Source organism: Cryptomeria japonica, chromosome 3, assembly GCF_030272615.1.
Source record: "Cryptomeria japonica chromosome 3, Sugi_1.0, whole genome shotgun sequence".
In the NCBI taxonomy this organism is placed as follows: domain Eukaryota; kingdom Viridiplantae; phylum Streptophyta; class Pinopsida; order Cupressales; family Cupressaceae; genus Cryptomeria; species Cryptomeria japonica.
Genome location: NC_081407.1, coordinates 1,002,507,585 through 1,002,516,955, shown reverse-complemented (window position 1 = coordinate 1,002,516,955; position 9,371 = coordinate 1,002,507,585). Strand labels below are relative to the sequence as shown.

General features: G+C 36.0%; 1 pseudogene; it reads right to left on the bottom strand.

Moving 5' to 3' along the window:
• Positions 1-209: 209 nt before the first annotated feature.
• Positions 210-2,150, bottom strand: LOC131029057 (phosphoribulokinase, chloroplastic-like; annotated as a pseudogene).
• Between the last annotated feature and the right edge of the window lie 7,221 nt (positions 2,151-9,371).

The following is a 9,371-nucleotide window of genomic DNA, read 5'->3' as shown; positions in this document are numbered from 1 at the left end:
CTTGAAATAAAATTGACACATTGCCACCATACAATAAATAAATGTTTATACCTTGACTATATTATAATTATTTTTTTGTTTCAATATATATCATTGTGATCTAACCAAATCTATTTGGTATAACTTTTGGTTAGAATAGGACATTTTATAGATTGGTAGAATTGACTGATTACTTTTGTGGAGATATTATAAACAATATTTTCATATTGTTAATGTGTCCCACTTATGTAGAAGTTGTTCTCGAGTTCATGGCTAATAATCTCAGATTCCTTTGATACAATTCTTTTAAACAAATCTCTAATTTTAAGGCCGACTATTGTTTGAAATAAACCAGTGCCATTATTACTGCCTGGGAAATCGGCATGTTTTAACATCTCTTGTGTGATCTCACCATAATATTTAGTGGAAACACCATTGAGATAACTTTCTACATATATAAGTTCCTCCAATTTATCAAATTGTCCATCCATTTCCACAACAGTTACCTGCACCAAGATTACAAATATAATAATAATAATAATAATAAGACAGTCGTGCCAAAAAAACAAAACAATGAATTACAATTTTTAGTCTGATATGTAAATACCTCGATGTCATGATAAATTTCAGGTCCATAAGAGAACTTAATTCCAGGATAACAGCAACTTAGTTTTCTTCCACAAGGCACCCATGTTATTTTTGAGCCTTCGTCAAAAAGATAAACAGGATCGAAATGTTCCAAACCTTCTTTCATCACAATGCGCACCCGAACAAATTTTGCTTCTCCACTGTCGGGAATCAGTTGTGTGGGCACAACTTCAATTATCACATCAGCATACTTCTTCTGGGGATCTGCAATATCACTCATCAATATTTAGCCAAATTATTCTGTATATAACCTAGTAAAACATGAATGGTAAATTTAATTTGTTGCTGTTTTTTTTTAATTAGATTGCGTATGTTTTTTTTGAACTTATCATCTTTATTTTTTCTAACATCTTATCAATGACGAAAAACATTGATGAAAAGAATACATACATCTAATTCAACAATAACAAGAAGTTAAATTTTATGAATTGTAAAAATCAATGGAAAAGTGATGAGAGTATAAACATAACAGACCCACATAGGCGTCGAAATCTGGTTTTCTAGCCGCGATGCTTGCGCGGACGCTTTCTATACTGTGACCTCTTTCCATCAGATCTCGCTTCAATTTATCCAGAATTCACATAGTTAATGTCAGTATCAAAGTCTGGTTTAATCTCTTTGTTTCTTAGGTTTTAGTTTATGTTCACTGACAAACCTGAATTTTCCATGAAAACTTCACTTCGTCACTTATGTCCAAGTAAATGCTGAAGTCTAACAGATTGCGTACTCGAGCGTCATACCTGTGAGTCAAAAAAACAAACGTTATTAACCACGAAATAGCAAATTGCTGATAACAATCTGTATGGATGGAGGATAGTTTATACAGAAAAAGGTTCTAATGGTGTAAATTAAGACTAGACTTCATTGATCCCACCACTAAATATTAATTCTTCTGTTAAAAGGTGAAAAAAAGGTAAAAGAGTAATTTGAAATAGTAATATGCACTTACAGAGGATGTAATCCTTCGATTATGAGAATCTTTGGCGGAGTAATGCACTCGGGCGGATCTAAAAGGCCAGTGAAATGATTATAAACGGGTTTCATAACGGGAATGCCTTCTTTCAATGCTTTAACATGGGTGTACATGAGATCAAAATTATTAGCCCTGGGATTAAGTGCAGTTATTCCATCCTCTTTCCTCTGCCTTCTATCAAGCAAGTGTAATCATCGAGGCAGATGACCGTGGCTTCATTATTTATAAGTGTATTTGAATGAGGATTAGCAGGGTGAGGAGAAGAAGTAGGAGAGCCTCCAAGAACACTTAACAGGCGGCGCATGAAGGTACTCTTTCCGCAGCCTGAATCAGCCGCTAAACCAACCACCACAGGCTTATTTGCAGTTTTTGCTCCTCTTTCACATACGACCGTAGAGTAACGGCGGTTGTGTCTCTTAAAACCACCGTGGGAATCCCTAGTCTTGAGCTTCCTACAAAGCCATTTCGAATCTGAAGAATGAGCTTTGTACACATTTGTTGCAGATGATGAAGAAGAAAATGAATACGACGCTGCTGCTGTTGAAGCCATGGGAGAAGCAGCTCAGATAATAATTGAAGCTATGGAAGGAGAGAGACAACAAGGAAGAAGAAGTTATAAGCAGGAGGGGCTGTGAAAGTGGACAAAAAAGAGTAAATAAATGTTTATCTGGTAATCAACGGGGCTTTTGTTTGTGTTTCTATCGACTTGTCTCGTGTCCTCAACCACTGCTTTTGTATGTTTGCTGTTCATACGAATACAGTCCAGAAGACATTTTTAGCTTGGGCGGATTATATTTAGTTTAGAGGAGATATCGATGGTGTTCGGCGTTTTTTCTTGTCCAAGCTTAGAGTCGTTCTATTACGGTTTCCTTTCTTCAATCGCAGATCTGCATTTGTTGTATGTTGTCTTCAATCTCTTATGAAAATCAACATCGCGAGGTCATTATTGATGGATCCACCGTAAACGTAATATATTGCAGATTTGGAATGGAAAACAGTTATTATTAGCTTATCTATCAAATTAGTCTACTTATGTTGGCCCTATAGAGTGTAGTTTTTTCTGGTTTAAAAAAAAAAAAAAAAAGTTACTTGAATATTAATTAAGTATTATAAGATTAAATAGTTAAATAGTCAATTGTAGTTTTATATCTCATTTATATAAAATATATAAATGTGGTTAGTAATGTTGGTGTAAACCACCTCTCAAAAATACAACTTTGACAAACACGAGAGAAGCAATAAGACTATTTCACTAGAATGCAAATAACTATATTGAGATGTAACAAATATTTTACAAAGCCTTGCTTATAAAGGCAAGGAGAGAAAGCTTGTAGATAACCAGCAACTAACTACCAAAACTATTAAATGTACTAATAATTAATTAACAATGCCTAAGTAAACTTAAGCATGAGTAAATAGTAAAAACTCATTTACTCCAATACCCCTCCTTAATTGCAGCTTAGGGAGTGAAATTATTATGCAATATGGGTCCTAGATACACAACCTTGTTAGGGACCCATGTACAATGCGAATGCCATGCAATGAAATGAAATCTCTCACAAACAAGGAAATAGAGAAAATCTTGTGCAACAAAAATCCTCTTCGAAAGAAAGAAAAGAAACAAACAAGATGGTACATGAAAGACTCACTCATGTTCCCCAAGGACTACATACGTCATGTATATGTATAATCAAGAATCTCCCATAAGAAGGAAAAAGAGACATGATACCCCCCCATAATGAAGAAGCTCCAATGCTGATGAAGTATGCCTGGAAACAAAAGATGATTCAATGCCTACAAGCAACACATCTCCCCTTATGAAGAAACAAGTCCACCGAATGATGAAGTTACTCCAAGTCCAACTGAATGAAGGAGGGAAGTCTCCTAATACAAATCTTGGAAAACTGAGTAGAAGTCTCCAAACATGAATAATCCACCACATAATCATTGGTCAAAATCAACCAAGAAATGTGAAAGTTTAGGCAAAGAAGGAAACTCATAAATGTCAATCTCCAAAGAAGATAAGGATAAATCAACAATTGTGTTGAAACTATCATAGAAAAGGAGAGAAAACCCCTCAAATGTGTCTCCCAAATCTGCAAGATGAGACTACACAAACAAGATCGAAATACTTACCAAATACTCATCTAAGAAACTGAGATATGAAAAACCATGATCAACCTGCTAAATAGAAGCAATCTTCAAATTTATAGAAGTAGGAGGTGGAGAAGGAGGAAGCTCAACACTAATCTTAAGAACACCAATATTTAGGTGACCAAACTTCTCCCCACAGACATGATTCACCCTTGGTGGAAGGGTGTGAACACCAACCAATAGAGCATCATCATTAGGAGAAAAAAGAGAAAAGGAATACAAGTGATATGCATGATCCACCACCCTTGTAGCAGTGATATATCTAGTATCCATAATCAAGAGTGAAGTCAACTATCTTACCTTGTGCACCATGAGTAATTTGACAAACTGAAAGGAGATTAGTGGTCAAGGAGGGTATACAAAGAACATCATTAAATGATCTTTCATCCATATCAATAGATCCTTTTCCACAAACCTTTATGTATATATTGTTACCCATCAAAATGTTAGGTGAACTACGAGGCTAAAAAAAAGAGAAAATACCCAAAGAAGATGCCATATGATGAGATGCACCTGAATCTAGAAGTGATCTCCCATTTTCAACAATAGTGGAGGCCAAGAGTTCTTTACCTTTCATCTCATTAACAAATCCTATGCTCATTGACTATATAGATGATGATGCTTTCAATTGTGACGCAGAAGAAGACAAAGAAGACTCTGTTGAGGGTAGTAGGATGTTGTTATTGTAAAGAAGGTGGGTAAGCTCATCGATATTCATAGTATAACACCTATGCTCATTTTGTCTTGATCTCTTGCAATAAGCACATTTCATCTTCTTCTTTTGTAATGATCCCTTTTTAAAAGAGGTCTTGGAATTAGCAGTAGGTTGTGAAGGAGAATCTTTAACTCTCTCATTGGACTTAGAATCGTTATTCTATTTCTTGTCCTTACCCCTTGAATCCTTTGGATGTGGATCTTTTGCAAGAAGTGCTTGAGACCTCAAACACATCAATGTGCCCATCTGTGCTACCTTTTCTTGTTTCCTTGTGAGTTGAGCTACAAAACCATCAAGAGAAGGCATTTTGTGTGCACTACCTGAAGCATCCATAGTAGCATAAAATGGAAAAACAAATGCCAAATAATCAAGCCTTAGAATAGAAGAATAGATAGAATCAATTATTCATTGAATCTTTTGTAATCCCACAATCTATCAATTGCATTCCGAGAGACTTAAGCTTGGTGAAAAAGTCCTGGATATTGTCAAAATGTCTAGGATCTAGACTCATTAGTTCATTCTCCAATCTAAATTTCCTCATCTTATCTCTAGCTTACCAAACAAACTCTCTAAGGTAGTCCAAATTTCATTAGGAATTTTACAAGATACAACATGATATCTCAAATAAGGATAAATCAGCATAACGAGTGTAAAAAGAGCTTCATCTCTTCAATTAAACCATTTCCTTTTTGTTTGCAACACCCGTGGGTTCAGAATCTTGGCCAAAACTGGTTCTCTTCAATTGCAATTTCAACAACAAAATCTCCATATCAGATTTCCACTTATGATAATTATATGGAGTTAGAAGCTCTACTTTAGACAAATCCATGTTGAAACAAAAGAATACAACAAATTTTCCCTCACAATGTAACCATCAACCCCTTTGTTCAGAAGGGAAAAGACAATATTGAACTTCAATGGAAAAACAACATCACACAATAATATATCTAAAAATACCTCTATTGGTGCAAAGTTGATGAAAAGAGCCTTCCAACAATATCTGGTTTGCAAAATTTTGCCTCCATTTGCAAAAGTTATGCAAAATTGAAAAAAAGGTCTATTTTAAATGTTAAAAAATTAGGCTCTTGGTTGCACTATGTGACCACAAGCCTGGATTGGGGCAAGTGGATCTCCTTAGATGAGATTTGTGGTAGGTTCCCATGCCACATAATCTCCAAATCACCAAGTCAACAAAGTCACTTGATGAAGTCAACAAAGATAGAGCCACACAAGCCACAACACTTCAAGTCCAAGCACGCACTAGGAACCATGTGACCACAAGCTTGGATGGGGGCAAGTGGATCTTGATAGATGAGATTTGTGATAGGTTCCTGTGCCACATAAGCTCCAAATCACCAAATCAACAATGTCACTTGACCAAGTCAACAATCTCACTTTGATTGAGTAACCATGTTCGAGTCACACAAGCCACAACACTTCAAGTCGAGATTTTTGGCAAATTCCCATACCACGTAAGCTCGAAATCATCAAGTCAACAATGTCACTTGATCGAGTCAACGATGTTGGAGCCACACAAGCCACTCCGTAGATGAGATTTTTAATAGGATGGGGACAAGTGGATCTCGATAGGTGAGATTTGTGGCAGGGTCCCACACCACATATGCTCCAAATCTTTGTGGTAGATTCCCATGTCACATAAGCTCCAAATCACCATATCAACTATGGCATTTGACTGAGTCAACAAAGTTCGAGCCACACTAGCCACATCACTTAAAGTCCAAGGGACGCACTAGGCACCAAGCCTTGACTTGTGCAAAAGAGAATGAGCGATTAAAAGCTCCAAATCTTTGTGGCAGGTTCCCACGTTACATAAGCTCCAAATCACCATATCAACTATGGCACTTGATTGAGTCAACAAAGTTCGAGCCACACTAGCCACATCACTTAAAGTCCAAGGGATGCACTAGGCACCAAACATTGACTTGTACAAAAGAGAATGAGCGATTAAAAGCTCCAAATCTTTATGGCGGGTTCCCACGCCACATAAGCTCCAAATCACCATATCAACTATGGCACCTAACCGAGTCAACAAAGTTCGAGCCACACTAGCCACATCACTTAAAGTCCAAGGGACGCACTAGGCACCAAACATTGACTTGTGCAAAAGAGAATGAGCGATTAAAAGCTCCAAATCTTTGTGGCAGGTTCCCATGCCACATAAGCTCCAAATCACCATATCAACTATGGCACCTGACCGAGTCAACAAAGTTCGAGCCACACTAGCCACATCACTTAAAGTCCAAGGGACGCACTAGGCACTAAACATTGACTTGTGCAAAAGAGAATGAGCGATTAAAAACTCACAAGGTAAGAAGGGGAGCAGTTGTAGCCGTTAAAACAGTTGCGCTATCAATGTGGGATAAAGATCCCAAGTATTATCACCGCTGACACAAACAAAAATGGGCCCACCGGTCCAAATTCTAACCGTGGAAACCTTAACAGAGCATAAATATTTTGCAAAAACTATAGTGGCCGCTTGGCAAGGGAAATAAACCCTTCAGAATATAAATGCGCGGGTCAAGGAATAGTCTAGCCAAGAAGCCCCATCTGCCAACCTGCAAAGGACGCGGGCTCTGTCAAAGATGAGTCAGACCATTCAATATGATGCGCAAATTGATAATGGTAGTCCCATGGAAATGCCTATCAAAGCATACACGTAAACCAACGAATAAGTCTGCAACATTAATGAATCGGGCTGTAAGAGCTTTCAAAGACAAAACAATATCTTTGTGATTGCACTAAAAAACACTATCGTTGAGATTGAATTCAATGTGTATCAATTCCAAATGGCCCTCAAACTGAAAATGTGTCCCACAAATGTGAATAGCGACAATAATTTTGCTTTACAAATCAGATCCAATGGGCTATGGAAAGTGGCAGGCTGCGGAAGGCTATAGATACCCAATGCTGGAGTTAGGGTTTTGGAGGCCACAGTCGATTCAATGCTTGAAAATCTTCTTCAAACTGCAAATAGATCTATTGTAAATCTTTGTCATTGCGAGGACATTGGTTTTGATCTCTATATTTTGTCGCTCGTCTACGTCTAGGCCAAACAAAAAAAATTGTTTTCCAATACGCAGAAGCCCTTCAAGCATGCAAATTAGGAGTCAATAATTCAATGAAGGCGCTAATTCACAAATTGGAAATCACTAGTGGGAAAAACGAGTAGCGAATTTAAGAAACGATATAAAAGAGTATGTTCATATAAAATAATTTGGAACAACACAGAGCAGATGCGTGGAATGAAATGATGCATGGATCGTCAATCGAGCAAACTAGGACCTCAACAACTCAGGCTGGTGAAAACTCTCAAAACTGGAAGGAAAAATTGATTGAAGACTCTCATACCATTTTGGTGTAAACCACATCCCACGAGCACAAAATGTAAATACTACCTTCATAGACACGAGAGAAACAACGAGACTATTTCACAAGAATGCAGGTTACTGTATTGAGATGAAATTTTTTTCTTTACAAAGTTTAGCTTATGGCAAGGAGAGAGAGCTAGTAAATAACTCACAACCAGCTATCAAAACTATTAAATGTACTAATAATTAACTAATAATCTCTAAGTAAACTTAAGTATGAGTAAAGAGTATAAACTCAAAAACTCTAATAAGTAATTGTTTTACTTTTGTAAAATATATTTTTAACTATTGAATAATTTGATGTTTAATAATAATTTAGTAAATATTGATTGGAATACATTTATAATTTATTGAGCACAAATTTGACTTAATATTTAATCACAATGCTTTAACATTACCATGGAACAATAAGTTGTGGGTAATAATTCCATACTCTTTAAAATATAAACAATGATCTACAAAATGAATCCTTATTATGATAAAATGGTCATATATTTCTCCATTTAGTCAAGGAAAGGCTAGTTTCAAGAGTTTCTTCACAAGGGAGTTGACTTTTTGTTAGTTTCAAAGCACTCTGAAAATTGTATAAATGGTTGTTGAATACTTGGGATGATGTGGAACAACCTAGAGAAGAAGACAAACTTGTGTATAAGTATAAGAAGATATTGGCTTTTTATTTTTGACAAAACTAGCACGTGGTTGAAATAAAAATAAGAGATCTTTAGAATAATTAATGTAATTTCAAAGATCTCAATCCCTTTATAACATTGTGTTGGTTAACAGATTTGTCACTTTCTTCAAATAAAAATGTTTGCTTTCTTTGAATAATAATATGACTCTTGTACACCCCTTTATGAAAGGAAACAGATAAACCAATAGTTGGATGAACCAATTACAAATCCATCCTGTGCATTAGAGGGCAGCTCCTCGTATGATTTGCAATGAATTTTATGCAGAAAAATTTGAAATGAATACACTTTTAACTAGAAAGTGTGGAAAGGCTTTCGCATTCATCTATCAACACAAAGGAATGCTTTTAAAATTAAATAGAAAGAATATTCCGAAGATCAATTTCAAATAAAAGCTCACAGACTCCATTTTTCACACATGTTCATTTCATAAATTCAAGGCAAAAGCAAATGCATAGTAGTATGAACTCTGATCGATTCTCTCTCATGTCTCATAGGACAAGGGGGATCAACACAACTCAATCCATAATGAATTTACTTGCAAATAATGGTAACAATGAATCCAGAAAACATAGGAATAACTGATAACAAAATGATATTATGCACATTAGCTGATTTCTCAAGAAAGCTCACCAATCCTCAAACACACAAATTCAAAGACTGCACACCATAAAATTTCATTGAAAAACCAGTCTGTTGTCCTCATTTTTGTTTTAAAAAATGAAGGACCATTACATGAAATTTTTGTGAAAAAATGAAAAAATTTACTCTATGGCACGCTTCTCGAGGCAGAATTTTGACTAATCCTTGGACTGGCTTAATCC